The sequence below is a fragment of the Mustela nivalis genome (genome assembly GCF_964662115.1).
Source record: "Mustela nivalis genome assembly, chromosome: 13".
Lineage (NCBI taxonomy): Eukaryota > Metazoa > Chordata > Mammalia > Carnivora > Mustelidae > Mustela > Mustela nivalis.
Genome location: NC_139032.1, coordinates 2194488 through 2222301, shown reverse-complemented (window position 1 = coordinate 2222301; position 27814 = coordinate 2194488). Strand labels below are relative to the sequence as shown.

Below are 27814 nucleotides of genomic sequence, written 5' to 3'. Positions count from 1 at the left end.
ATGACTGTGCACGGAGCAGCGCTAGGACTCAAGTCAGTCTTGCACACCTACGTTAGCGAGGAGTGACAGTCCCTCATGTGGTCTTTGGAGACTACAAGTCCAGACCACTCACCACCAGAGCAGGGCCACAGGACCCGGGTTGTCTCGGGGGTGGTCCTGGGCCGCTATGCTGTGACGGCCCCCAGGGACGCAGCTGGAAGACCACACAGGCCCTCCCAGAACGGCTGACCCTGGAGAGTACAATGAACTGTGTTCTCAGTGCTGCAGAAGCATGTCTACGGAAGTCCCACGCTCCGCTCCGCAGGCCACGATCCATCCCACAGGTGGCACTCCACTGCACGGCCCCGGGGCCCCCGGGGTATCCAGGCAGCATGCGCCACACCTCGGCAAGGGCAGGGGGCACCGAGACAACCAAGGTACTCGGGGGTCATTGGCTTTCTGTACAGAAGGCCTCCCGCCAGCGCGTCCTGGCTGCACGAGTTTGGGTCTCACAGAAAAATTGCAGCTGGGATCCCGGGACCAAGCATGGCCTCCCCAACAGGCGGTGCAGGCAGAGGACGGGTTTCCTGGGAAGGCCGCGCCGGATGACTTAAATCCCGCAGACGGCATGCTTCTGGAAATCCGTCTCAGGGGGACACGTGTGCAGCAGCCTCTCACCAGGGCTCCCCACTGTCAACAGGAAGCCTTCTCTCGAAGCAACAGAGCCGAGGACCACACAGCACCTTGCAGAGGCCTGTGCTAGCTCCGGGGAAGGCCAGGAAACGGGGCGTTCATAGCCCCAGGCCCCATCCCAGCAGAGCCTCAACAGCATGACGCTAACAGTGTCCCCAGAGAAAGCAGTAAGTCAGGAGGGAACATTAAGGATGAGGCGGCAGCAAACTGTGGGAACGTCCTTCTGGACTGGGCAGCTGTGTCTCGTCCACGAAGCACGCACACCACCCTGCCCGAGACGTGTGCACGTGCAAAGAAAGCTGTCAAGTCTGCACGGACCTCAGGCTTCCTCTGCCCCCAGAAAGTGGTGCGTCCATGGAAATCCGAGTGTCCACCGCGTCCCTAACCTCCGAGGCCCCAGCAGCCTGGGCTGAGGCAGCGGATTAGCGGCCGGATTTGGGAGAGGGTGGGCTGGGTTTCAGCCACCCGCCTCTCTTGGCTGCAGGGGAACGTGGTTTGGTTTGGACAGAAGCTGTCAGTCATGGCCGAGACCTGAATTGCTCAGAGGCTGAGGGTGTGTCCGCTCCACCTGACTGTCTCTGTGGCGCCTGGGGTGAGCGCGGCCACGAGGCAGGTCCCGGGGACTCAGCTTCTCACCACCACAGACGCCGGGACGCCCCACTAGCACTGCTCCGGAGCTCGGGTACGGAGCATAAACGTCCCAGGCCATACGGGATCGATGACAGGGACGCGGTCCCCCACACTCTCCCCCTCCGGCGCCGAGAGCAGCCACGACACCATGTGGAGACAGATTTTTCTTGTGGCTCACCTATGTGGTATGAGCCTTGCTCTACGTACAACACGGAATTTTCTAGAAGATGACGGGACATAGCACCCTGCAGGAGCAATCATGCCCCCAGAGACCAGGTTGCAGAGCGAATGCTCCAAGCCCACAGCGCCCTACACTGAAGGCCGCCCACCCTCCGAGCAGACAGGCCTCGCCCCAGAAAGTTAAACCTATCCAGGGGGATTCGTTTTCTGCTCCACATCACGACTGACTGTTTGGTGCTGCTGGTTTTGGGGAGCTGGGGCAGGTCCGTCCCCACGCAGCTGTAGGAGCAGGAAAAGCCAGCGTCCCAATGACACACTTCAAACCCGCTGGTCCTGCTGGGCTGTGGGCCCACGAGCCAGACGAACCGTGCCTCAGGCCACTTGCACATCCAACCTCCACAAAGCGGAGGCTGCAGACAAAACCACACTTCAATCTTCCGTCTGCTGGGAGCTCCTGGGGACAGGCCCAGCCAGGTCCCAGCCGCCCCCACGGGGGCTAAGCACGTTCCATGGGAGGGGTCTTGCTCCGCTCAGCAGGCGCTCACGAGGACGGCGCGTGCCTGTGGGCTCCTGACCATACGGGATCTCTGGCTTTTTCCAAATATATTTCTGTTCTTGGCATGGAGCCTCATCCATGGTCACCCACGTCTCGCGCTCCACACAGCTCGGGGGATGTGGAAATGAACCATCACACGTGACTGGGGGAGTGGGGGGTGCGGCCGGGATGCCTCATTTCCACCCAAAAGCAAGACTGGGAAAGCCCACGTGGGCAGCTCACCGTGTGCCCCACGGCCTGATTCCCAGCCTCAGCATCCCATGGACGACAGGCCACAGACAGCGTCGGACCCACTGGAAGCCATGGGGCAGTCAAGCGCGGGGCAGTTGCCGAAAGGTCATTTAAGAAAAAGACCACATGTGAGAGCCCTTCCACTTGCTCCTCACGAGGGGCTGACAAGGTGTTACAGCCTCTTCAAGCAGACATCAGAGGCTGGGCCGCGATGACCACCTCATGGGGACAGGGCTTCCCCTGGGAACGGGCTGGTCTGGGACCAGACGCGGGTGGCAGTTGCACCGCAGTGGGGACGTCCTCAACGCCACCATACTGTTCACCATGACGTGGCCTGTTCCACGTCATGGGACGTCAGCGCCACGAAACATCACGTGGAGGACAGGAATCCAGGAACGAATGTCCGGCAGACGCAGCACGGCTCTCCCCGGGGGGGCATCAACGGTGCGGACAGAATGCACGGCCCTGCCGAGGACGGCCGTCCGCGCGGCCGGCGATGTCGTGCTGCGTATGAAACAGGAGCGACCCCAGGAGCTCCAGCGCTTCTCTCTAAGGCTGTGCCTTCCCATCCCCGCGACTCAGACCTCCGCGTTGGCAGGTGACAATGGGTTCCCACGTGGGTACCCCTTGCGACAGCACGAATGCCGGACAGACAGCGGGCATTCAGTGCCCACGCGCCAGCCCCCAGACGAGGAACGCACACCCTCTCGGTCAGTGGGCTGGCCCAAACTCCCTCTCTGGACTTCCTACAGGAAGCACATGCTACTCTCAGAACAAGGCTGGAAAACGCACCCAGAAAGGTTCCGTGTCTTCCCCGTAGCCCGCGCCACCCCCAAGGCCTGTACTACCCCGAGCCTGGAGGTATGTCGCCCACAATTCCCCACCAGCCGCACTGCACACAGCCTGCAGCTAAGCCGCCCGCGTCAGCGAGACCGATGGCGGCCCCACTGAGCAGTGAGGGTGGTCCCCACGCTGGGCCTGGTCACCTGGTGCCCCGAGATCACGTAGGACAGTACGCACCACGGACACGCACCAGGGCCCTGCGTGCAGCCCGTTGCCGTGCCTACAACAGGTCTGTCTGTGTCTGCAAAACCCCACGGTCCCCCCAATGCTCGTATCTCCTCCCCTCTTCTAAAGCTCCGAGCAACACACATCTTTTAATTAAATGGAGCACAGTTTTTTTGCTGTAAGAATTCCTAAACAGTTCTGGCCTCTCCCCTCACAAGGGAAGATGGTGAAGACCCGTGTCTGCACGTCTGTGTCCCCTCAACCTCCAGGTGGGATGCTCCCGTCACGGATGGCCTTAGAAGCGTCTTCTCTTGGGAGAGGACTGGATCAGGAGGGTGGGGCCCCCGTGAACGGACCAGGGCCCTTCTAGGGAGACCCCGGGCGCCCCGGCCCCCTCCTCCAGCTGAAGACACAGAGAGAAGTCTGTGATGTGAAAGTGGGCCCGGGCCCGGCGCGGCCGGCTCCCTGGTCTCGGGCTTCCCACGTGAGAAAGAGCGTGTGTTTTCAGAAGCTGCCGGTCTGTGGAGCTGGGTTCCAGCAGCAAGAACAGACTAGAACAGGAACCAACATCCACAGCTTTGGTCTTCCTAGAAACGTCTATGTTAGGACTCACGACGTAGCATATGTGTGAGGACGTGCTGACAAGTGTCTTGCGTTTCCGGTCCTCCCATGGAAATGCCAACCAAGTGATCTCTGCTTCGGCCTCTAAAAATCCCGGCAGCTCCGTGTCGACGGACTTTGGGCTCACCGGAACAGCCCCTCTGAGCATCAGGAAACAGGCAGAATCCCCCCACCCCCACCCCGCCGGGAGACGCTCCCCGTGGGAAACTGCTCCCCGATGGCGGCCTCGCACTTCTGCAAACACACGGAGACGTGTGGGTCACTGGGGCGCACGGAGTAGCTTTCCATCCTTGGGCACCAAACGCTGCCCCCAGGGATACATTGAGAACCCAGGGAATCCCACTTAGGGAGAAGGGCCAATGCCTTCAGCCACCGTGATGCCCTGTCCCGGAGCGGCATTTTAAACCACACCCTAGTAAAGGGCGTCTATGGAGAAACCCACAGCCAACAAGGTACCACAGTCTGGGAGATGGGGCACCCTCCCCTAAGTCAGGGACAAGGTGGGTGTCCCCTCTCTCTGCTCCTGACTCTGCACTGGAGGCCTGGCTCGGGAAGGAGCAAGAGAAACAAGAGAAATAGATAAAATGCATTCAGATTGGCGAGGAAGAAATAAGATGGCTTTTCAGACAGCAGGATCACTGACGGTAAAAACCCAAGGACCTTCTAAAGAAAAGGTCCTCTTGGAACTAGTAAGAGAGTTCAGCGGAATCACAAGACACAAGGTCAGTAACACAAAGTGAGCCGTTTCCAAGTTTTCTAACAACGGCACACTGAGAAACGGAACTTGGTCACAATGGGAACATACGCTCCGTGAAAGGTCCTGTTCCGAGAACGAACAGACAACCTACAGACAGAGAATACTTGCGAGTCGTGTATCCGACAAGGAACGTGGGTCAGGAACGTTGTGGAAAACTCTCACAACTTGACAGGAAGAAAACAACCCAATTAAAATATGAGCACAAGGGGCACCTGGGTGGCTCAGTGAGTTAAGCCTCTGCTTTTGGCTCGGGTCATGATGTCAGGGTCCTGGGATCGAGCCTCACCCACATTGGGCTTCTCTGCTCGGCAGGGAGCCTGCTTCCTCCCCTCTCTGCCCGCTGCTCTGCCTACTTGTAATCTCTCTCTCTCTGTTAAATAAATAAATTAAATCTTAAAAAAAATAAAAAATAAAATATGAGCACAAGACCCGAGCAGACATGTGGCCAAAGCGGACGTACAGACAGCAAGTGAGCGCGTGGGAAGGAGGTCAATGCTACCAGTCACATGAGGTGCAAGTGACAGCCGCAGTGAGACAGGCTACCCACACGTTGGGACGGATGAAAGAGCAGTAACGAAGGACACCAAGTGTGGGTGAGGATGGCGAGCCACTGGGACAGTTGCTGGGTCTGTGTACTGAACAACTATGCCGTTGTAATGTGAGATGTTGCAACCACTCCAGGAGATATTCTGCGACTCTCTAATGAAATAAATAAGCCCTTGCCCTATGCCCTGGCGGCCGCACTCCTGAGTGTTCGTGCCCAGGAGAAGGTGTCGTGTGCTCACGGGAGAGTCATGCAGACGGTATGGAGACTGTTCAAGTCCAGGATGGGAAGCTACTTCACAGCAGATCGGCCGGCCACCACGCAGCCGCGCAGGTACGATCCTGAGTGCGCGGAGCCGGTGCAGAAGGCCGCCCACAGCACAGTGCTACTTGTTAGCCACTCCGGGAAGGCGAACTCAGGGACCGAGAAGATGAGCAGCTGTGGCTGGTCATGTAGGAATACAAAAGGCGAGTCCGGGGCGGGCTGGGGGGATGGGCTGTTCTGGATCCCTGCCGTGGCGGTGCCGACACACATCTTTGCAAGCTCTAGAACTCATAACAGACCGGTACACCAAAGGGCATTTTCACTGTTGACTTAGGATATAAAGACAAAGGAACAAAAGGGCTTTGGGCGAACCGCGGAGGCCTGCCCGCTGGGTTTCAGACCACAATAGAGTGAGCGTCTCAACCCAGCAAGCCAGCGTCTTGTAGCTGCCCTAGCATGCGTACAAGTTACGTGTCTACATAACTCTGTCATCTACTGAGTGTCCAATAGCACCGTGTCCGGAACACGACACACATACCTTAACTACCAGTATGTCACCGCTAAAACCTGCTGACCACCTCGGAGCGCAGGTGTCAGCACCGATCACAGATCATGTAACAAACAGCACAATAATGAGGACGGCTGAGATACTGGGAGGGTGACCAAAATGGGACCCAGAGACCCGAGGTCAGCAGAAGCTATCGGAACAATGACACCGACTGGCTCGCTCGACACACGCATGCCACAAACCCTCCGTTTGTAAAAAGCGCAGTGAAGGGAAAGCACAATAAAATGAGGTGTGCCTGCGTACAAACTAGGAGAGAAATGGTTTTTTTAGGAAGACAGAGCGCTGCGGAGGAGCAGAGGGAGAGAGAATATCAAGTAGGCTCCCAGGGAGCGCAGAGCCTGTGCAGGGCTGGATCCGGGACCCTGAGGTCACGACCTGAGCTGAACTAAGAGTCAGATGTCAACGATTTAGCCCCCCAGAGACCCCTTGACTTCAGTGTTTTAGAAACACTGGGGGCACCTGGTGGCTCAGTCGGTTGGGTGTCTGCCTTCAGCTCAGGTCCTGATCCCAGGGTCTTGGGGCTGAGTCCTGCATCAGGCTCCCTGCTCAGTATGGAGCCTGCTTCTCCCTCTCCCACTGACCCTCCTCTTGCTTTCTCTCCCTGACAAATAAAATCTTAAAAAAAAAAGAAAAGAAAAAAAAGCACTTATCTTTAACTAGACAGAGAGCACAAGTGCTTTTTAATTTATAACTCCATCTGTTTGGGGTCCCGCGTGGAGTCACCCTCACAGGGAGTAGAGAGATGTGGGCGCAGGGGCTGGGAGCGCCTGGCGGTTAGCGTGGGGACAGAGCTTTCCCGCTGGGAAGCTGAGAAAGTCTCATGCACAGACTTGCTAAAGTCCCGTGCACAGACGGCAGTGCTGGTTGCGTGACAACGTGAATGACTTAGTATCACTGAGCTGTCCTCCTTGGGCTTGGAACGGTCAAGGTTAGGTCGTATGTATTTCACTGCAATGAAAAGCCTTTATCCCCATCAGAAAAGCAGGCTTCCAAAACCCTGTTTGTGTAAACACAAAGCCAGCAAGCAAGCTGTAAAAGTAAGCAAGAAAGCTGGACTGCAGCTCGCCAGGAAGACACGTCCTGGTTGGGTCTGGCCCGCGTCGCTCAGACCTTGCCCGCGCATGCTGGGCACGCGGGCTCCCTTACGCACGGGGCACAATCTGCTCCCGGTGTCCTCGGGAACAACTGAGACCGAGAGTCACTCTGTCCAGCCCCCTGGATTTTCCGAGTCGTGCACGCTTTGCATCCCACACGAGGCCTCCGAAACCCGAGTAGAACCCACCTGTGGTCTGCAGAGCCAGCCCGCGTTTTAGCTGGACCTGCACTGAGCAGAGCCTGAGCCAGAACCTCACCTGCACAGACAGCTAGAGACGCTGGGCAAGTCAGCTGGTGGCAGAGGGGGACCCTCCTCCTTCTCAAGGGGCCGAGGCCGTTCTGGATCCTCGGCAGCTGGGCGGAGCGGGCCAGGCTCCTGATTTAGAACATCTCCAGCCACTTTGCGGATGCACAGGCACCAGCTCCTGGGCACGGGTCCTCCCGCCGCCCCGCTGACTGCCAAGAAGCGTGGCTCCAAAGATGTCCAAATGCAAATCACAGCTTGTAGACACCTGGCACCAGCAAACAGCGCAGATAAACACAGTATGAGTCATTCAGACGGCTGTGCGCAGCAAGCCCTTCGCGGGAATTAACCTCCCCACAAACTCCGGGCGGCTGCTGGAGTCAAGAAATCACTGTCATTTTAATCCAAATAAGAGCATCACAAAGATTACACTGGGCAGATAAATATAAACCAGTTTGAACGTCTCCACGCTCCTAATCTCCAGCGGTATTCCCTTGCATACACAGATGAGAGAGCCAAGTCAACATTCTCTGTAAACTGCTTGGGTCTCTCCCCTTCCCGGCACTCAGGCCGCCCTCCGTTCAACCTCCTGGCCCTGACCAAGCCTGAGGACACGTGGACCAGCATCTGAGCTCTGTGTAAGCTTCATTGGCTCTTCCAAGCTTTAGGATTCCAAGCTAGTGGGGGCCAGCAAGGACGGGGCCGAAAGCACGGAAAAACCATCAGATGTGCTCCCCAAGTCTCCTCCTGACAGACCTGTGTCCCTCAGAGATGAGAATCAGCCGAACCTTCTCACTGTGAAACATGGGGCTGACGTCCAGTGTCAGGGCTGTCTCAGGGGAGGCCCTAGAGGTCCTGGCTGTGGAGGACTCAAATGCGCCATCAGGCCACCCCGGAAAGTTCTGGAAGGTCCCTCTGAGAAGAGCAGTCAGTGTGTTAGACCCTGGGCATGGGCCTGGAGCTGCTGTGCCGCCCGTGCACCTGCCGTCACCATGAGACCCTGTCCTTCCGCACCGGCACATTCTAACCACCCCCACTCCGAGCGGGCAGGGCCAGGCTCAGGGCACCCACAGAGCCCTCTGTAGGCCCTGCAGGAGCAACCGGGGCCAGCCAGAAACACAGCTGCAGCCCAGGCCGCGGGCAAGGCCATGCTTCTCTAAAACAGACCAGAAGCTTCATGGGACGTCTCTGAGCAGCCTGGGGCTCACGTGCGCCGCCCCCCGTCCCCACCAAGAGCGTTGTTTCCAGACCCGTGTGCACGGTGGGCCAGCCCGCCTCGGACCGCACGCTGCTTTCCAGTGTGGCCGTTGTTATCTATCAGGAACGGATCAGGACAGCCGAGAGGCGTGATAAGAGCGTGCCAGACACCCAGGAGGCCGGCCTCGGCCGCGTGGAAGGGCAGGGACGGGACAGCAGGACCCGGACCCCAACCAAGGCTTTTCCCAGAAAAGATACAAGGAGGCAGAGAACCAGGACTTCTGGTGAGCACACGCCTCCTCCAAGCACAAGCTGGAAGTGAGGCCTGCCTGGAGGGGGCTGACGGACCCAGCCCCGGAGTGCCGAGGCTGTCGCACAGGGCCAGTGGCGGTGGGAACGAAGCTCGGGTCCAGGGAGGTCCCAGCCAACGAGTGTGGGCTCCCCTTGTACGAGGTCCAAGCGCCATCAGAGCCCACGAAACGCCATGTTCCTACAGGACAGCGCTGGCCCCGTGGTACTGGCGATGGGCTGTGAGTCCTGATACCGGGAGCAGCCTGCTTGGGGCTGAGGCACGTGGGGACATTGATGGGCCCAGTGGCTCAGTTTACATGTCAAGTTGGCTGAAACACAGTGGCCAGATAGCTGGCCAAGCTATTCTAGAGGTTTCTGTGAAGGGATTTTTTCACTGACATTAACATTTAAATCAGGAGGCTCTGAGTAAATCGCCCTCAGTAATGTGTATGGGCCTCATCTAATCAGGTGAAGGTCTCAGTAGAGAAAAGACAGACCCCTGGGGAATGGAGGTTCTGCCTCTAGGTGTTTGGGGCCTCCACCTGCTGGCCCAGCCTGCAGATTTCAGACTTGCCAGCCGCCCCAATCACGTGAGCTGACCGCTGAAAATACATCTCTCTCTGTGTGCACACATGTACACACACACCCCTGGTTGGTTCCTCTCCTGAAGAATGCTGACTACGACGTGCGAGACAGCTTCTGAGTGGCCCCCTGACCTGGGCCACCCCCACGTCTGAGCAGAACCTCCCCGCGGAGAGACGGTGGATCCCTTGAGCATGCAGTGCCCCATGAAGGGCTCCAGGGAAAGCCTCGTGCGTGAATGGTTGGGGACTCCCCACGCAGCGCGCAGAGCGTGCGGTCAGGAAGACCCACTGTCATGAAGGACGTCACAGTGAGTTCTCACACGTGCTGAACCTTTCCGGACAAGCGAGAGGCAGGGAGGGCACCCAGGGGTAGAGGCTGAATTTTATCATTTGCCTAAAAACACAACGAAGAGGGACTGCAACAAGTTCCACAGGCCCCCCACAGGCAGACCGCCTTAGTCCGTGAAGGCCTTCTGGAATGCAGTCCTCGAGTCGGCCACGCACTATTTTCCAGGAACACACATGTACACACGTGCCCACATGTCTACACACCCACGGCCAACAACAAACACTACCAGTTCCTTTTCCTGGGCCCCACCCTTCCAGGGGCCAGGCTGACACAGCCGAAGCCCCCCTGCGAGCGGCAGACAAAGGGGCTCTGGAGCCAGGGGGTTCCCCCACCCCAAGGGCCCCAGGAGGCAGGCAACGGCCCCCACTGGTCTCTAGCCTGACTGTGTCCACACCTCAAGCACTTACGTGCAAACCACCTCCAAGCAGGCTGTGTTTTCCCAGAAGACGCCCCCTGTACAAACACGGATGTACCAAGAGAGGCAGTCAAGGACACAGTCGACAGGGAAACACTGGGATTTCCATCATTGGGTGAGGGACACGGGGTGCGTGGCCATCACGGAGCCACATGCGGAGTCATGGCCCAGTGCCCACAGGGCATCGCCACATCTCCAGGGAACTGCCCAGGGCCCTGGCTGCGTGTGCCTGTGTGCACACACGTGTGAGGGCCCGGAGCTCAGAAATGCCGTGGTCCATGGCGCACCCCCTCCCCCGGGGCTCAAGGAGGAGGTGCTTCATTCTCCACATAAGACAAACACCGTTAAAATAAAGGAAAATTTAGTCAGCATATCTGACTTCCTGTTCACACTAAAGATTCGCCAAACACCCTTGCAGAAATGCAGCTTAAAAGCAAAGGCCCCACCGGCAGAGATAAAAACTCACATGAAAAGACAGGAGGCCCTTTCCTGTTTCCCCTCTGAGTCAATGAAAAATCATTTCCCCAAGTGGCGAGTTTCCACTGCGCTCACCTCTATAACTTCCCATGAGCGCGGAGGGCGGCCGCAGTTTCCGTGTTCCTGCTGATAAAGCCTCTGTGAGATACATCCTGCGGAGGGTGAGGGCCAGCCGGCCCCAGGGCCTGCCCGCCAGGCCGCGGGCCTCCCTCCCGCCCCACGCACGGTGGCTCCCTGGCTTTCCCGGTGCCACAGCAGGTCCCACAGCCCATGGACTCTGCCCTATTTGGAAAAAGGGTCCTTGCACATTTCATTAGGTTAACATCACAAAGTTAGGACAGGATCATCCTGGGTCATCTGCGTGGTCCCTTATTCTAGGGATGAGTGTCCTCACCAGACACACGCAGAGGAGAGACCCAGACACAGAGGAGGCGACCGTCTGAGGCCGCAGCCAGAGACCGGGCACAAGGCAAGGGACATCGGGAGCCCCCGACCCTGGAAGAGGCAAGAAGGAGCCTCCCCTAGGTCCTCGGATGGAGCATGGTCCTGCCCAGGCCTTGATTTGGGGTTTCGGACCCTGGAAGCGGGAGAGCGTCAGTTCCCGTTCTCGAAGCCGCCACATTCCCGGCGCTCGTGACGGCAACCGGGGATCGTGTGTGCGCACACGTGAGGTGTCGGCACGCTTCCTTCGCCACTGCTTTACCAGAAGGCAGGAAGGCCTCCCTGCTGTGCAGACCGTGAGACGTGTGGGCTGAACCCAGGGTCATGTTCACGGCACCTGTTGGGGCCACACTGCACAGTCCCACTCAGCACCCATGTCCCGGGCCACCTGCTGCACGTGGAGGGTGGGCACGGCATCTCGGTGGATTCACAACCACGGCCTTTCTCCCCACGCGGCTCCCGTTACGAGTTCCACGCACTGGCCCCAGCCACGCCGTTAATGGCCCAGGATGAAACCAAGCCATCCACGTGGCAGGCACGGACACTGCAGTGCACGCCCACAACGGCGCGGCGCAGGGCTAGAGGGGGGCGATGCCCCAGGACACGCAGGGGTGTGCGCTGCAGAAGCCAGGCCGCACAGAAGGAAGCCGAGCAGCAGCCCGTCTGCGGAGACCGGCTGGGAGTGGGGTCTCAGGGGCGCGGGGCCAGCGGTGCTCTGGGCCCCGCACGGCTGGGCTCTGTTGGTGAGCATGTTACCAGAAGTGTGCAAACATCTCCCCGAGGACGGAAGACAGGGAGAGAGAGAAGCGAGACGGGTGGGACGTGTCTGCTGCAGCTGCTCTCCTGTTGGTGGTGACCTTCCCTTGTATTTCAAGTCAGAAAAGGAAGTGGGGACAGGCTGCCCCCGAGCTGGGCAGGGGCTGTGCTTCACCCACTGCGAAGCAGCATGGGTGGCCGGAGGGCAGGGGCCTCAGCGGGTGGAAGCGACTAGCACGTGCTCTCTTGTCACCGCGCTCACAAGGCAAGTCACGTCCACCGGTGGCTTCTGTGTCCTGCTGCCCCAGGACAGGATGGCCAGTCTGAGGTCACATGCAGGTCACTCCGTGGGCGAAGACGACCGAGACACCACAGGCTGCGGCCACATTTGCTTCCCGAGCAGACAGGCATCTGCACCTCCGAAGGGCAGAGACCAGAGGGTGCTGACCGGCGTGGCCCGGCCCCGACCTCCCAGGCAAGCACCCCGCGCCCCGCAGCAGCTTCGCGCCACACCCCAGCAGACACCCTGGCAGAGGTCGCTGTCTGGGCCCCGGGAGCCAGGATCCGGCTCCTCACACGACCCGGCCGTGAGGGGAGGCCGGCATGGGCGGTGGACGGTGAACGGGGCTGCGTTTCCCGTCTGGTCCTGCTGGGGAACAGCTCTGGCCCCCACGGCTCGGCGGAACCCTGCTGCCTGCGGGGCCTCACCTGGTGAGGGTGCCCGCGGCCTCCTCTCTCACCCGGACGGCGCTCCTTCTGGTTTGCCCTTGGTCTGGAAACACGCGACAATGCAGAGCTGACCACCTGCTACATGACAAGAGGAGCCCACGGGATGTGACGCTCACCCTTCCTGCTCAGGGCAGGCCCGCGCCCCAGGCTCAGGGAGTCTCAGGTGGTCACCGCAGGTGACACGGGCCTGCCTTTCCTTGAAGGCCGCTCTCCAGGACCTCAGCCCTCAGAATCTATTTTAAAAATCACATTCCCAGGGTGGTCTTGTCCACCGAGCCAGGGGAAGTGTGGGCCCCACATGGAACGCCCACGGGAGCCGGCAGTCTTTGCAGGATCCCACAGCTGAAACCCAAGCCACTCCCTCGGGTTTCAAAGACACGCCGGCCATCCTGTTCCGCCTGTTTAGCTCAGGGACTCTGCCGTGACCCAGTTTCCCAGCCCTGTGGCCCCCGAGCACGCAGCCCCACCGTGGCTGGCGGGTCCTTGTGCTCTAGGCCCCCTTCGTCCTGGCCACAGACAGACAGAAACCGAGGAGGAGGGCACCCCCGGCATGAGAACGTGAAATGCATAGCTCGCATCCCGCCGCGGTGTGCAAACATCCCTGCAGTGACACACAGAGCCGGACGTCATGGCAGGGGCGGGGGATTCAAACCGGGGGGTGCACAGAAACAGCTTTTAAATTAGATGCTACTGAACCCATACCACAAGTATTGTGTGTAGGTAGGGGTGAGTGCTCTTCTAAGGAAATCTGCGGCTTTAGGGGTGTGTGTGCACATGTGTATGTGCACACATGTTCCCGGGTACCACGTGCACACATGTGTGTGTGCTGTGTGTTTACATATGTGTGCACCGGTGTTGCGTGCACGCATGTGCGTGTGTGCTGTGTGCGCACATGTGTGTGCATGGGTACAGTGTGTGCACATGTGTATGCTATGTGTGCACGTGTGCATGGGTACTGTCCGCACATGCGTGTGTGCATGGGTACGGTGTGCACATGTATGTGTGTACACTGTGAGCACAGGTATGTGTGCACGTATGTGTGCATGGGTATGGTATGCACATGTGTGTGTGCACTATGTGTGCACATGTGCATGGGTACTGTCTGCACACACGTGTGTGCATGGGTACAGTGTGCACATGTGTGCATGTACGCTATGTGTGCACGTGTACTGTCTGCGCACGTGTGTGTGCATGGGTATGGTGTGCACGTGTGTGTACACTATGTGTGCACGGGTACTGTCTGCGCATGCGTGTGTGCATGGGTACGGTGTGCACATGTGTGTGTACACTATGTGTGCACATGTGCAGTCCGTGCACATGTGTGTGCATGGGTACACACACATACACACGTGTGCTGGTCACAGTATAAAATGCACATCTTATCCATAAGTCACTCTCAGGGTCTGAAAGTGGCCAGGCTTCCTAACTGCTATGAAATTTTAACATTCTAAAAAAAAATGTTTTGGAAACACTATAAACGTACTGAGACCTCTCTAAAGCTTGCTTTTGCACAGGCCACGGAATTGCATGTGCATCCCAGATCCGTGTTTGCCAACAAGGGATCTGTCACTGCCTCTCAGTCCGTGGTTCCCCGGTCCCTGCCTCCCCCCGCTGCTGCCGGCTGACCCCACCCCCCCCCGGGCGGGGCCGGCCCTGCTACAGAGACAGGCCAAGGTGGGGAGGAGAGCCTGCACCCACCACCAGGCCTGGGGCCCCCCTCTCGTGAGCGCATCTGGCCTCCACACACTCCTGCCCTGGCCCTCAGCCGTACTGGGGGGACCGAGGCAGCAGCCCTACTTCCCATAGCATGTTTTCCACTTAAAAGCACAGCAGACAATAAAACACCCACCTGCTTGTTAAGCAAGGCAGGTATGAGAGGCCGCAGAGAAGTCGGCCAGGCTCTCAGGATGTCCGTGTGTGTGTGCGTGTGTGTGCGCGTGTGTGTGTACACGTGCGCGTGCTCAGGAAAGTTCAGACATAGGAGACAAGCAGCATGGACCCCCCGGGAGCCACGGAGATGCCCGTCAAACACCCGCGACTCCGGGACTGTGGCGAGGGAATGAGGAGAGGGAGAGGCCTTGTCGGCAGACACGGAGTTGGGACGCACGGGGAATCACAGCCATGCTTGAGAAGGACTCAGCGGCACAGTTTTTTCAAGAGCACCGTGTACTCCTTTCCAGGTAAACACAGATCCCCGCGGAGCCCACGGCCTCAGCATGGGCGGCCGGACCGCCTGCCGCGCTGTGCTGACTCCCCTTCCCACGGTCACGCTCCGCACTGGGCCTCCGGGAGCCCGGCTGCCCCACCGCGTGACTCCCCGTCTCCGGCCCTCCCTCAGACCTGTATCCAGGCTTTCTACCTACAAACACCTCCCTAGACCCGTGATTCCTGCGGATACACTTCTAGACGGCGAGCTACATTGGCCAAGGACACGAACATCCTTAAAATCTTTAAAACGCCCTGACAGGTGCACTCGAGGTGCTGCCCAGGGAGTCTCCCTGCGGCCTCAGGTCAGAGCTCCTGGGCTCCCAGGCTCCGGCAGAGAGACCGGGAATTTCTAATTCCCTGCATCCCTCACGTCCTCACGGGATGTCAGGACTCCATGCAACAGAGACAGATGCATCTGGTGAAAACAGCCGTGTCATTCCTTCCCATAATGGCCTCCCCGTGCCCACCCCTCCTTCTCAACGCATCAGTAAGGGCGCTGGAGTCACCCCTCTAGCTGGCTCTGACAGCAGTCACCACTGGTCCCACGCCTGCCCAGTCCAACTCGAGGATTCCACTTACGTGATGCTCTGGAAAAGTCTACAGGGACGGAAAACGGATCTATAGTTGCTGGGGGTGGGGAAAAGGCTCGGACGCCAGAGAGCACAAGGAAGTCTGCAGAGTTCAGGAAATTTTCCACATCGTGATTTGGAGGTGGTTTCGGGACTGTGCATCCGAACTCACACGGCAGGACCTCACGTGGGGTGACTTCTGCTGTAGACAGAGTCTGGCAGTAAACTGGACTTCACAAACCACCACCCAGCCAAGCAGGCCTTGTCCCCTGCTCTGCTGCACCCAGGGTCAGGCACATCCTGGGACCTCCATAGCCGTGGGCCCCACTGAGGCTGGCCAGGTTGGGGAGCCCCACATCCCCATGGAGGTTTCCGCCTGCCGGCCGGCCTTCCCTGGACAGCACCTGCATGCGGACTGCGGGCCTCCTATCCTGCCTCTCTCTCCGATCTGCCTCCTCCTGCCCTGGGGCCCCTGCTGGGACACCAGGAAGTGTGGCCAATCTCTCCCTCTACCTCGAAGGTTCCCAGGGCTGGCTGCAGGTTAGAATGACCGGAGCAGCTTGTCAAAACCACTGGTCTGTGGCCTCCCTCCCGTGCAGAGCCCAGAGTTGACTGGGTGGCTGGGGGGCCAGGCACTGTGAGACTCCAGGCTCAGAAGGAAAGAGGGAACATCACGCAGATTCCACAGACGTTAGAAGTATATTAAAAGAATATTATGGGGCAACGTTTGACACCTCAGAGAAAATGGACAGATTCCTTGAAACACACAGAACACCAGGATCGACCTACAGAGAAGTTCAGCAGCCCGACGTCAAGACATTGAATTCATACTTGAAAGCCTCCCCATAAAGAACAGCCCAGATGGCTTCACTAGTAAATCTGATCACACGCGTAAGGAAGAAACAACACGGCTCCCACACAAGCTCTCTTTAAAAAAATAAATAAATAAAGGGGCGCCTGGATGGCTCAGTCAGTTAAGCCTCTGACTCTTGGTTTCAGCTCAGGTCATGATCTCAAGGTTGTGGGATCGAGCCCCGTGGCAGCCTCCGCACTCAGCGCAGAGCCTGCTTGAGATTCTCCCTCTTCCTCTGTCCCTCTCCCTGCTCACATGCTCACATGCACGCTCTCTCTGAATTAAGTAAACAAATCTTTAAAAAAAAAAAAAAATAAATGAAGAAGGAATACTTCCCAAATCACTGTGTGGGGCCAATGTTACCCTGATACTGAAAGCAGACCGATATTACAAGACCACAATAATCTTCATGAACGTAGTTATAAATCTCCTTGGCAAAACTGCAGTAAATTAAATCCAGCAATATGTAGGACAAATAATACTTCAGGGCCTTCTGGAGTTTGTGCCAGGAATGTGAGGGTCTTTAACATGCAAAAGATAATCAACATAATTTTTTTTATGAAAAAAAAATCATACAATCTTCTCCATAGATACAAAAAAAGCATATGACAAAGTTCAACATCCATTTAAGATAAAAACTTTCAGCAAATGTGACACCTCCCTCGCCCTCATCAAAGGGATCCAGACAGGATCTTCACCTAACACCCTGTTTCATGAAGAAGCAGTAAGTTCTTTCTTTCTATGATGGGAACAGGCAAGAATGTCCACTGTGACCATTTCCGTGAAACACTGTCCTAAAGGTTCTAGACGGGAGAAAAAAAAGAGAGAAGAAACAGACAGCATTCGGATTGGAAAGAAGTCAATGGTCCGTACTCATAACTCTCAGAGTCATCTACGTATAAAATCTTAAGAGACTATAGGAAAAGCTACTCAAACAAATAAATAAACTTAAAAAGTTCACAGGATGAACAAGCAATAAAAAAATCAATTATAGGGCGCCTGGGTGGCTCAGTGGGTTGAGCCGCTGCCTTCGGCTCAGGTCATGATCTCAGGGTCCTGGGATCGAGTCCCGCATCGGGCTCTCTGCTCAGCAGGGAGCCTGCTTCCTCCTCTCTCTCTCTCTGCCTGCCTCTCTGCCTACTTGTGATCTCTCTCTGTCAAATAAATAAATAAAATCTTTAAAAAAAAAATCAATTATAAAAAAAAAAATCAATTATAAACACTCACAATAAACTGCAAAATAAAACTTTAAGAAATCCATTCATAACAGCGTTCAAAACCATGAACTACTTATGAATACATCCAACAGACACGCACAAAACCTTTACGGGGGCCTCGGCAAGTCACCGCTAGGAGACACGGGGAAGACGGACAAGGATGGGGGGCGGCCCACGCTTGCTGGCTCGGAGACTCCGTGTGGTGAAGTCATCAAGTCTTCCCAGAGTGATTTAAGGAGTTGATGTGATCCCAGTCACAACCCGAGCAAGTGTTTTCACAGAAGTTGACAAGTAGATTTTAAATTCCTATGGAAATGCAAAGGGTCTACACTAGACAAAACCATCTTGGAAACAGAGCTCAACTGGGAGCCTCTCACCTCCTAACTTCAAGACTTTTCATAAGGCAACAGCCACGGAGATGTGACGGTTGGGGGGTGGACGAGGAATAATCCGGACCCGAATCAAGCCCAGAAACAGCCACACCGATGAGCTCGGGTACTTTCCAAATACCGTGCCAAGAGAGGCCAACGCGAAGGATCGTGTCTTTAAACAAAATGGTACTGGGACCAGTCACACAATATGGAAAAGAAGGAACCTCAATCCTGGGCACTTTCCAGTTAAAGGAAACTCAAAATGGACAAGAGATCTCAGCATAAGGGATACACCCATAATGTTTTCAGGAGAAAATCTCCACGACAATAGGCCTCAGGCAAGGATTCTGTGAATAAGACCCAAAAAGCACAAACTGCTAAAAACAGTTGATAAAACGGGATTTAATCAGAACCGAAAACATCTGCCCTTTGAAGATGTCATTAATAAAGTAAAAAGGCGAGCCACAGACAGGGAAAATATTTGCGATACACAAATCGGACAAGGGACCTGAATCCACAACACGGGACTAGCTTCAGAACCCAAACGGCAGAAGACAGCCCCACTCAGACATGGGCAGAGGACGTGAACAGGTCCTTCACAGAATATTTTCACATAAACCCAGGAAAAGCTGCCCAGCTCGAGGATACAGCAGATAAAACGCATCAGAAAGCTAAAAATAAGGACGGTGACAGCAGGTGTCAGGAGGGCTGGGAAACCGTCTTTCACACGTCAGCACGGGGACGGGAAGTGATCCAAGCCCTGTGGAAACAGGCTGCCAGTTTCTTAAAAGGTCAAATAATAGACGCTTGCAGCATACCCTACAGGCGCTCTCGTTGGCAGCTACCCAGGAGGAGGAGAGCCCATGTCCACACCAAGACGTGCCCACGGACACGCACGCTTTATACTGCGTTTTGTCATAAAGCACACACAAGGCAACATTTACCACGTTCAAGTGTACCATGCGGACACACAAAGGACACGCCCAGCACTGTGCAACCATGACCAGGACGCGGCTCCAGAGCCCTTTCTTCAGCCCAGAAGGAAACCCCGCACACATGAACCCCCCTTCCGTGCCCCCAGCTCCCCATCTCACGGACATGCCGATTCCGGACACTTCCTGTAAATGGAATCACACCACACATCCCTGTCTACGCCTCTGTTCACTCAGCACATTGTTTCCCAGGGGCCTGGCTTCATCCCCGCGTGGCAGGACACGTCCACCAGGCCACACGTCCACTGAACCCGCGTGGCTCCCAACCCGTGGCTGTCCCCGGCGGCCCATCCGAACAGCCCCACGCAGCATCCAGCTCGAACGCCTGTCTTCTGCTCTTCTGGGCAGATGCCCTAGGGTGGAACTGCTGGGTCCCCAGGCCACCTACACTGAGCTCCTCGAGGACTCACCGTCCTGCGCGACGTCCCCTTCCGCCAGCAGGGCACCGGGCTCTCACTCCTCCCGTGCTCCCCAACCGTCTTTCTGGGCAAGAGCCCGTCTGGTGCATGGGAAGCAGTGTCTCATCGTGGTTTTGCTCCCTGCTTGCCTGGTGACGGATGACGGTGACCGTCCTACCCTGGGCCTCTCCGTCCCTTCTGCGTCTTCTTGGAGCCGAGGCCAAGTATCCTCCCGGGTTGAGCTGTAGCCCAGGGCACTTTTGTTCCCAACATCCCCCAGCAGGTGCACGAATCATAAAATCCCGGGACACCCAACCCTTCAACAGAACTCAGCCCTAACAGACGCGGAGATCCCACACACACAGCAACGTGTGACTCAAAACCACCGCGCTGTGTGGGGGCAGCTGGGCCCACGGGCCGGGGACAGGCCTCGTTCTGAAACTCTTGAGGAAACATGTCTCCGTCGACCGCAATGGCCCACGCGCCGATGGCCTGCGTGGGGGGTTGGGTGCAAAAGGCAGGAGGGAATGTGGGGTGTGCTCACAGGCCCAAGGGTCTGGGTCGCCCCAGGCAACCCTGCCGTGAGAGTGCCAAGCCCCCCGGCATGTGGCAGGGCCGTGAATGGCTGCGTGGGTGCGGCACATCCAACCCCAGGGCTGAGGGCAGACGCCAGGCCTGGCCTGTGTCACCGTGACGGTGACAGCCGCGTGCCTGTGCCCCTTTCTCAAAACACCCCGCGTGCCCTGAAAATGAGACTATTGCTCTGTGACAATCACACCTCATGAGAGCTGGTGAAGGACCCGCCTTCCCAGACCTGCTCTCAGTTGGCCGTCAGGTGCCCTGGGACGAAGTCGCTGTCCTAGACGAGACCCCGGTTCTCAGTGGTGGCTCACACCTGGAGGTCACACCAGGTCACACCCTGGAGGGAACATTCATGGTCCCCCTGCGACCACACAGACCCCAGTACGGGCCCCACTTCCAGACTCGGTTTCTGGCCAGACCCGCCCCGCAGTGGACCTGGCCTTCTCCCTTCTCCAGCCCGGCGCTGCGCCCCCAGCCCGGCACCGGCCGACGGCTGTCCAGCCACCTCCCGCACTTGGCCCTGTGCCCAGCCCGGAGCTCCTGCCCCTGCTCAGACAGGGTGTCACCCGCCTCCACAGCGCGCTCTGGCTTCTCAGCCCCTCCAGTGCGTGGACACGGGTGGGGGGTCGGGAGGGGATGGGGGGCGTGGGGGGCGCCGAACAGGGGCCGCAACGCCCCCTCCCGCCTCCCGGACTCTTGGCCGGCCACTCCCCCAGGCGCCCTCAGGTCCCGTCGCCTCCAGGGTGCGGGGTCCGCTCTCAGCCGTCACCGCCCGGACCCCTCGCTGGCCGGTCCGGCTCCCCCTCGCCGGCCGCCGCTCGGGGTCCCTCCGCATGTCCTGTCCGCCCCCTACCTCCGGGGTCCCGGGCTGACTCGCAGCTTTACAAGCTTCATCCCTGGGGGCGCCCGCCTGGCTCCGCGGCTTGAGGGTCCGACCCGCGCGCTCCGCCCAGGCCGGGGTCTGCGGGTCGCCGGGCCCGCGGCGGGCTCCCCGCTCGGCGCGTCGCGGTGACGCTCGCCCCGCCCCGCCCCGCCCCGCCCCGCCCCCGACTCGCCCCGCCCCGCCCGCGCATGCGTGCTCGCGCGCTGGCGCCGGAAAGTCCGAGAACAGCGGGCCACGAGGGACCGACCCGAGCTCCACGCCTGCCCCCGCGGCGACGCCCCGCCTCGGCGCCGACCAGCTCCTCGCGCCTGCCCGGGTCACAGGCGCGACCCGGACCGTGACCGTCCCCGCGGCGGCCCCACCTCCGGCCGACGCCAGGGCAGCCCTCGGGTCGCGGAGCCCGGAGTCCGGGGGGCCCCGCACGCGGGCAAGCGGCCCGCACGCCCCGCGACGCCCGCACCCGCACCTGCGCCGCCGCGGCCCGCCGAATCGGACCCCAAGCGGCCGCGCCGGCCCGCGGCCCCAGAGCTGCCCCCTCCCGCCGCTGCCCGAGCGAGCGCGGCCGCCCCGCAAGCACGCAGGGCTGCGACGGACCCGGCGGCTGGACCCCGCAAATTCTCCTCGGCCGAGGAGGGCGTCGGGAACGTCCTGCACGAGGAAAATGGGGGGGGGGACGTGCGGGGCCCCGGGACGGGCGCGCCCCGCTTCGCAGGCGCAGGGTCTGACCTTCAGCGAGTGCGGCTGCAGGTCAGGGGCGAACCCGCCGCTCGCGGAAAGGGACGCGGAGGAACCGCCGCAGACGGGCGGAACGCGCGCCCGGCCTGGGAACGGCCCCACGGGCTCGGAGCGCTCGCCGCTGGGCCGTACCGGGCCGTGCGTCCCCCGAGCCAGGACCGGCGTGCGTGGGGCTCAGGTCCCCTTGCCCCAGGCCCCAGCAGAGCCCAGACCGCTGCCGGCCGGCAGCCCCCAGGACTCGGGCGCTCCAGGCTCGGGCTCTGCGGCTGGCCCCCGGCTGCCGGGGGGAGGCACGCACGTCCGCCTCCTCGCAGCCCGCAGAGCACTTGCTCAGAGGCCGGTGACCTCTGACTCACGGGAGCCTCGTGGAAGCCCCGCCATCCCCCTCACACGGTGCGCGAACACGGATCTCTACACTGCAAGTCCCGCTTATAATAAATTTACATTTAGAGGGGCGCCTGCGGGGCTCAGTGGGTTGAACCTCTGCCTTCGGCTCGGGTCGTGATCTCAGGGTCCTGGGATCGAGCCCCGCTTCGGGCTCTCTGCTCAGCGGGGAGCCTGTTTCCCTCTCTCTCTCTGCCTGCCTCTCTGTCTACTTGTGATCTCTGTCTGTCAAATGAATAAATAAAATCTTTTAAAAAAAATTTAGATTTAGAAACCTGGAACGTCTAGGAGAGGACATTATATTACCTAATGGAGACACCCTTCTTAAAAATTAATTTTTAGGCTGAAAAAACAGTTCCATTACAAAAGCCACAAACTGAGCAGAAGCACACAGAAGGGAAGAAGTAGAGGTCCCCTTCCTCTTTCATCCTTTCCCTTGTGCTTCCCCAAATGCACGAGGCGTACTTCCGCCTCCAACACACACGCACACACTCATGCACTCACAGCACATATACACACTTGCAGACATATGCAGCACACACACCCAGATACACAGCACTCACACACACATATACCTACACGCACACACATGTGCACACACAGACGGCACAGCACGCACACTCACACACAGCATGCGCACATAGCACTCGTGTACACACACACACGCATGCACACACACGCAGACATATGCAGCACACACACACCCAGATACACAGCACTCACACACACATACATACACGCACACATGTGTGCACACACACAGCACTTGTGCACACCCACGCACACATGCACGCACACACATACACAGCACATGCATGCACACACGCATGCACACACACACACACAAAACACACCCCTGCCCTGGGGCCCCAAGCAGCTCCCGCTGTTCACAGCAGGCACTCCACAGTTATCTGTTCAACAGACACTGTGTGCCCGGCCAGGTTGCTTCAGACATGTGCACACATGAAAACCGGCTCCTTCTGCAGGTTCTCCACAAAGAAGTGCAGTTTCACTTCATGTGTCGGCACTTCTATTGAAGGAAGCCTCTCTCCACACTGTGCCTTGAACTGAGGGACCTCTGGCGTGTTTCTAGGAGGAGACGTGCGGTTCTTAGTTTCCAATTAAGATTATTATGGAGAATTTTGAAAATAAAGGGAAGTGGACAGAACCGAATAAGGACGGTTGACAAGGTACCTTCCCTCAGACCCTCCCAGCACCACCCCCACAAGGCTTCCCCTCCTCGCCCCCACCCCCCCCAGCTGCTCAGAAACACACCCCAAATGCCTTCTCACTTCCTCTCCACACACTCCCGTGTCCACAGCTCAAGAGTCATGTCATCAACTGTCTCATAAATACCATAATTTTTTAAATGAACGATTCTTGAGTCAAATCAGGCGCTGGTCTGACTGCATCTTGTCCAGCGCCTGCAATCCAGGGGAGCTGCTAAGAAGTGACCCAGGCAGAGTGTGCAGTCTGCGCGCTCCTGGACGGCATTGAGACTCTGAGACCGCAGGAGGGACCCCCTCCCGTGGCAGGTGCACCCGGACCTCGGAAGAGCTGGGCCGCTGCAAAGCCCCGGAGAGGCTGCAGGCGCAGAGAGCCGGCCCTGGCATGGCGCTCCGGGAGGGTCAGGCAAACTGAGGTGAGCTGTTCGAGGAGCTGGGATGGGCCATCTGCGCAGCCCCCAGATCACCTTCATTGCGCTGACAAACGCCACCGCTGCTCCAGGCGAGGCCCGCCACGCGCCCTCCCGAATCAGCAGTTATTTCCTCCTCGTCAGTCCTGCTTTCCCCGTGTCACTCCCACCAACAGCGGGCGGCCTGGACATTGCTGCGAGCTGAGCCCCGGTTCCAGCGCCAAGGAGCCTGCCTGACCGGCCCTGCACTCGGTCGACGCCCCAAGACGTCCCAAGACGTCCCCAGATGGCCACAGCCTGGTGGTGTGGAGGAGCTGTGGCGGCCAGAGGGGAGGGCCCGGAGGCCTGAGCCTGTCTACACTGGGTGTGGGAGAGGCAGTGGACCTGATCTTTGCAGTGCGTTATTGATTTTGTTACGCGCGGGCACCGGAGCTGCCATTAGCGTGCGCTCCCAAGACTGGCCAAGGCATCCCTGCCTGGTGTGGGGAAGGCTCTCAAGAGGAAATGAGCCTCCGATAACCCACACGGAGGGGATCTCAAGTGAATGATGTCATTAAGGTTCGTCTCCCTGCTTCCCCCAACCCCCACCCCACCACAGAGCCACTGGACAGCTGTGCACCCCACACGCCAGCTCGGGTGTGGGCACTGCCTGCCGGGGCCTGAGCCAGGCCAGCAGCAGCACGCACACCCAGTCCCCAGCGGACGGGGGCTCGGCAAAGACGCCTTTCCCAACAGACGTGTGGTCTGGGCAGAGGGTGGGCAGAGGAACTCCACAGTACTATTTCGGAGGCAGACAAACAGATGGCAGAGCCCGTCATGGGGAGTCAGCCACTCCCCCACCCCAGCTCACGGTCCTGCAAGGAGGGACCGAGCAGAGCTTCCCCTCAGTGTCACTGATTAGCTTTCCTTCGTTTCATTCACCTACTAGGGGTACTGCAGACCCTTCCAGCCTGAAGTGAGGGTCTGGCTCTGCGAGAGCCAGTCCTTGGCCACAGACACAGCCAGCGAGGCCCTCCCCACGCCCTCGTTCCCGAGGCTGACCCCTGGTAGCACACGGTGCTGGGGGTACTCAGAGCAGGCTGGCTTTATGCTCCTCTGTTTTTGCAGACAATCTGCACAGACACCAACCGTTCCAGGGACAATTGGGGCATTATCTCCACCGGAATCCTGGCCCCTGCGCCGGCTGAGGCCGCCTGTTTCTGGGACACAGTAAACACTCGCAAATAACGGTGCCCAGGACGCCAGCAGCTGGCCCCGGGCCGGGGGCAGATATGAGGTGACGGCCCACGATGTCACCTCACCCGCGGCAAAGGAAACTTCCGCTCCGTGGCGCCTGGTGGACCTGAATAGCCTCAGAACAGGAGGGCCGGCTGCTTGGCCACAAGCCCCAGGTCCGGCCTGGCCTGCAGCGGGCTGGCCACCCCCGGCCCTGGCTATGCTCAAGGTAAGGGCAGCCTTTTAAAAACAAAAACAGAGCAACTTCAGGAGACACAGGACTGGCCAGCAGGGCCCAGCCCTGGACAACAGGCCTTATTTTCCGTAAACTGCCCACCTACACACTCACGTGCATCCCCCCAACCCCAGTATCAAATCCAATAAACCAAGAGAAGGACCGCCACCAACTCTCCTGTTCCTGTGTGCACTGGCAAAACCCCGGTGGCTTCAGCTCCCCGCCGCTCACCAAGCGGCCGCAACAGGTGCAGCCCCAGCTAAGGCGGCTCCGTCTCCTTGGCTGCTCCGGAATCACGCAGCCAAAACCCTGAAGGAAGCCGAGGCCTGCAGCACGCCCCGCCAGGGCCCTGACCTGCCCCACCTGTCTGAGTGCGCGCCTCCGCTCGGGCGCACGGCGGCGGCGGCCTCCGGACCGAAATAGAAGCCCGCGGAGCCCTGCCAGGCCCGAGTGGCCGGAGCCGGCGGGGGCCCAGCGGCCAGGGGCGCGGCGGGCCTGGTCCGAGCGCCGCCCCCCGCTCGCAGCCGGCATCGGCTGCGCGCCCAGCGCCCCCAGGGCCACCTGCGCGCCGGGCCTGAGGGGTGCTCGGGAGGGGAGGGGTCCCGGAGGTCCTGGGAGGGGCCCGGGGGCTCCCAGGAGGATACTCCGGGAGGATCCAAGGCGGGGACTCCTAGAGGGTCCGGGGGTCAGGGAGGAGTCGGTGGGGGGTGTCCGGGGCGGAGACTCCGGGAGGGTCTGGCGGGGTGGAGGCTCCGGGGGCCTATCGGGGGCCCGGGGCGTCCGGGAGGGTCCGGCGGCCCCAGCGCACCTGCCAGGCCCGCGCGCTCCCGCCGTCCGCCGGCCCTTACCTGGCGTGGCGCGTCCCGGCCGCGCGTCCCGGCACTGCCCGGCCCCGCGAGCGCGGGCGCAGGAATGGCGGCGGCGGCGGCGGCGGCGGCGGCGGCGGCGGGCGGCTCGGGCCGGGCTCGGAGGGCGGCGGGGCCCGGCGGCGCGGGGATGCTGCGGCGCGCGAGGGCGCGGAGGCCGGCGCGGGAGGGAGGGCGCGGGGCGGCGCGCAGGCCCCTCCTCCGCCCCCGCCTCCCGTTCCCGCCGCCGCCTCCTCCCCGCCCGACTCGGGCCCGGCTCCTCCTCCCCCACGTCTCCCTCCCTCCCCTTCGCCCTCCCCTTTCTTCACCTTCCTCCGCCACTCCTCTCCCTCCGCCCGCCTCCCCGCTGGCCCTCCCGCCGCCTCTCCCCGCAGGCCTCAGGGGCTGCCCCCCGCCCTGGCAGGGCCTTGCGGGGTCCGGCACCGGTTCCGATGAAGGACCTCCTTACCGCCCTTCCTCGCCACCTGCTAAGGGACCAGCTTGTCCTTTCTGGGAGCCTGGCCGACTGCAACCTTTCGGGGGGCCCCCAGATCTCCAAGGTCTCCTGCACCCGCAGGCTGCTTTGCCGGCTCTGCTGGGAACCTGCCCAGCACAAATGTGTGGACAGACCGTGCGGGCTCTCAGGATGGCTGCTCCTTTTCTTCTTAGTAAATCTGACTTCAGGCCAGAACATTCCAAGCAGACCTCCTGCCTCTTCCCAGAGTGCGGTGGGCAGGTACCTAGCCCAGTCTAGGTTTGTCGAAGCCCTTCTGGGCCTCCACGCCAAGTGTTTGACAAGTGTCCCCTGTCTTCTACACCAAATGGCAAAACGTTCCCCAGTGCGGTCCCTGGTGATACCTTTGTACTAACGCAGGGTGTGAGGGGCCCTGGGTCTCCTCCCAAGACCACTCCCTTCCTGCCCTGGAGGAAGAGAGGCGACCTTGGGAAGGTGGCTGACTGGGCCAGCAGGCCTGCCGAGGGTTGCTCCCCAGAGAAAGAAACAGAGTTCCCCGTGAGCCAGTGGGGCTGTGCCCCGTGTGGAAGTCGAGTCTCCCTCTCTGGGCCTGGCCCTCATGGCCTGGGCCGCAGCACCTTCCAAGGGAACCCGGACTGCTTTCCTGGGGACCACTGCTGCTGACAGCCAGACTGGGAGTTTAAAAATGGAGACTTTGCTAACAGTCTGATCCGTAACAGCCCAGGAGCCTCAGTCTCCTTTGTGGGCTCTTGCCTTTCCCCACAAGCCACACCTCAGGACCCACAAGGGCCAAGACAGGGGAGCTGGTGCTCTTCCTGTGTGTGCTGGTGGTGGGAGTCCTGACCTGGAATCTCGGAGGCTCCAGTTCCTCTTGCCTTCCATGCTTCCAAGGTGACCTTGGGAGCCCCATCCTGCCTTCCCCAAGGAGAGAGGATAAGGCACTGGCTCCGAGCGTGGCTGGGCATGGCCGAGAGAATGATGGGTATCTCCCCGGCGCTGTGTGGCCCAAGTTGGGGACTGGTGACTGTATAGGACAGTGAGGAGACATCCTTTCCAAGCTCCTTCTGGTCAGAGGAGCCCTGACTCTGGTTTCCCATCGCACTGGGATTAAAACCTGGTGCGAAAAGATTAGGGCAGGGCTGTTTTCATGTTATCCCAAGCCCCAGAGCAGGGACCCACTCTCACGATCCAGACTTGTGAGCATCGCTGAGGTGGGGGGCGGGGATGCTCCCCTTTATTCCTGACTCACTGGACCCCCCTGGAACACGGTGCCCTTGCCTGGTGCCCGAGGACAGCCACAGCAAGCCGTGGGAGGGTGGTCGACACATCAGGAGACGTCAGCCTGAAAAATGGGTGTGTGTGGAGCGCAAGATGGTCGGATCCAAATATTTGCAAAACTGTCTGGGAAGAAGGATTACCCTGTGGGGTTGTGAAGGGCAGAGGAGGACAGATGGGGGGAAATCAGGCTGGAGAGGAGATTTCCGCTCCCTGGGAGCACTTTTTGGCAGACCCGCCTGCCTGAGGAGCGGCCTCCCCAGGAGGAGCGTGTCCTTCAGAGCCGGCGTCTAGACAGGTCCTGGGGCCACCACAGGAGCTTGCTGCAGGGG

At 59.5% G+C, this 27814-nt stretch overlaps 1 protein-coding gene across 5 annotated transcripts in view; it reads right to left on the bottom strand.

Moving 5' to 3' along the window:
- Positions 1 to 25986, bottom strand: part of SEMA4D (semaphorin 4D) — an 84042-nt gene extending 58056 nt beyond the window's left edge. For 3 of the 5 annotated variants that reach the window (XM_082694180.1, XM_082694182.1, XM_082694176.1), the window contains exon 1: positions 25736 to 25986. The gene's annotated coding sequence lies outside the window, so the exon portion shown is untranslated. The other 2 variants (XM_082694177.1, XM_082694178.1) reach the window with 2 other exon arrangements.
- Between the last annotated feature and the right edge of the window lie 1828 nt (positions 25987 to 27814).